Source organism: Vipera berus, assembly GCF_964194415.1.
Source record: "Vipera berus genome assembly, chromosome: 4".
In the NCBI taxonomy this organism is placed as follows: domain Eukaryota; kingdom Metazoa; phylum Chordata; class Lepidosauria; order Squamata; family Viperidae; genus Vipera; species Vipera berus.
The window spans coordinates 6,499,511-6,502,308 of record NC_138206.1 but is presented as its reverse complement, the minus strand read 5'-3'; positions in this window follow the sequence as shown (position 1 = coordinate 6,502,308).

The following is a 2,798-nucleotide window of genomic DNA, read 5'->3' as shown; positions in this document are numbered from 1 at the left end:
CATGAAGCTTCATGGAGAACTGAAGAACCTACTTGGATGAGAAGCGAAACGTCTTCAAGGAAAAACCAAGGAAGTCCAGTTGCCTCTTGGAAAAGCACCTTTGGGTCAACCCTGACCCGGATGACTGAGAACCTCCATAGACACATTATGGTTGGTTTGGTTCACCCGTGTAGCACGAAGTAGGCCATCGTATCTTGACTGCTGCTAGTTGTAAAGATTTTCTCCTGCTTTTTTTTTCTCATGTGAAGAGAAAGAACTCTTTGGAAATCTCACGGAAAGCAAGTGATCCCTTCTTTCCTTTGGGCTCTTTGGGGTGAATTATGAGTCATTTTCTCCCGTTCCAGCCATAGCTCACAAAAATGTGCCATCGGTGTGAAAAATTAACTTGTCACCTTCACACAGAAAGTTTTTTTTTAAAAAAGTTAATCTTTCGTGCACCAAAAAAAAAGAAGAAGAAGGATGCAATAATGAGAAAAATTGAGTTGCGTTGTGGAGGGGAAGGCTAAGAATCCTGGCATCAGTTCTAAAATCCCAATGTTGACCTGCTAAAGGAATTTATTTTGCTTTGATGTTCCTCTCTTATACTTTTCAATTGGAGGAGACATAAAATGCCGTGGTGGGATTCAAATCCCTGAACAACTGGTTCTCTGTGTGGATGCAGGCCTGGGCCTCCGAGGCCTAGAACGGACTTCCAGAAGTGTACACTTCCCTGTATGTCTGGCGGGCCATTCTAGGCCTGGGAGGCTTCGTCCAGGCTTCTAAGGCCTAGAACGGACTTCCAGAAGTGGCATCCACGCACTTCCAGCGGGCCGTTCTAGGTCTGGAAGGCCTCCTCCAGGCCTCTGAGACCTAGAACGGACTTCCAGAAGTGGCATCCACGCACTTCCAGTGGGCCGTTCTAGGTCTGGAAGGCCTCCTCCAGACCTCTGAGGCCTAGAACGGACTTCCAGAAGCGGTGTCCATTCAGCCAGTTCTGCGAACTCAACGAAATTTAGCTACCAGTTCTGCCGAACCGGTGGAACAGGCTGAATCCCATCCCTGATAATATATTGGGACATCACCCAAGAGAAGATTTCTGGGGTGACACCTTCCAAGGTTAAGAGAGAGCAGATAGAATGGAAATCTTGAGGAATATTGTTCTAAAAAGTCTTCATAGCCCTGAGCGTTGCAAGATGTGGGGTCTTTGGTGATCTCTGAGCATGGTAAATCTCTACGACAGGTTTGTCAAATTGCTGGCCGGAGGGCCGGTTGCATCATACGGAGGCCGCGCCCATCCCAGCTCCGGCAATGCAAAACAAATCACGATACGTCGCGACACGTCACGTGACGCGGCGAGTTTGACACCCGTGCTCTATGGAGATTCTCAGTCATCCAGATCATGATTGTTCTAAAGGTGCTTTTTCAAGAGGCAACTAGTCTTTCTTGGTTTTTCCTGGAAGACGTTTCACTTCTCACCCCAAGAAGCTTCTTCATTTGCTCTCTTCCTCCTTCCTATTCGTCCGTCATTAGAAGAATTCCTGCTTTGCTTGGCTTCTGGGCTGCTGGCAATTTTGCTGCATGCCAAATTAATCTGCAACTAAATATTTGCCATGTGTAATTTTCTTGAGGATGAAGTCGCTTGGCTTGTTTCACTGAGACTTGAGTGGAACAGTTTTGAACTTCTTTTTCCCCCCTCCTCATTTGTACCCATCTGGTTACAATTTGGAAGGTCAAAGGGCAGAGATTCTGTCTACAGGAGCTCCAGCTTCTATATCAGGCTTCTTTTAACATTTTTAATGAGATCCTTCCTTCCTTCCTTCTTTCTTTCATCCGTCCCTCCCTCCCTCCCTCCCTTCCTTCTTCAGGATTTACAGAATAACAGAGTTGAAAGGGACCTTGGAGGTCTTCTAATCCAACCCCCTGCTCAGGCAGGAAATCCTATTTCAGACAAATGGCTGTCTAGTCCAGGGGTAGGCAACCTTGGCTCTTTTTTGACTCGTGGACTTCAACTCCCAGAATTCCTGAGCCAGCCATGCTGAGGGGAAAAGGAGAGGTTTCCAAGCTGAGCCATGCTGGCTCAGGAATTCTGGGAGTTGAAGTCCACCAGTCATGAAGGGTCCATAGTTCCCCCATGCTGGCTCAGGAATTCTGGGAGTTGAAGTCCGCGAGTCATGAAGGGGCCATAGTTCACCCATGCTAGCTCAGGAATTCTGGGAGTTGAAGTCTGCAAGTCATGAAGGGTCCATAGTTCCCTCATGCTGGCTCAGGAATTCTGGGAGTTGAAGTCCACAAGTCATAAAAGAGCCAAGGTTTCCTACCCCTGGTCTAGTCTCTTCTTAAAAGCCTCCAGTAATGGAGCACCCACAACAGGTTAATTGTTAATTAACCATTACACGGGTTAATTGTTCTCACCATTAGGAAGTTTCTCCTTAGTTCCAGGTTGCTTCTCTCCTTGATTAGTTTCCATCCGTTGCTTCTTGTCTCGCCTTCAGGTGCTTTGGAAAATAATGTGACCCCCTTGTCTTTATGTAAAGGTAAAGGTAAAGGTTCCCCCGCACATGTGTGCTAGTCGTTTCCGACTCTAGGGGCCGGTGCTCATCTCCGTTTCAAAGCCGAAGAGCCAGCGTTTGTCCGAGGACGTCTCCGTGGTCATGTGGCCGGCATGACTAGACGCCAAAGGCGCACGGAACGCTGTTACCTTCCCACCGCAGTGGTCCCTATTTTTCTACTTGCATTTTTACGTGCTTTCGAACTGCTAGGTGGGCAGAAGCTGGGACGAGTAACAGGCGCTCACTCTGTTACGCGGCACTCTGGATTCG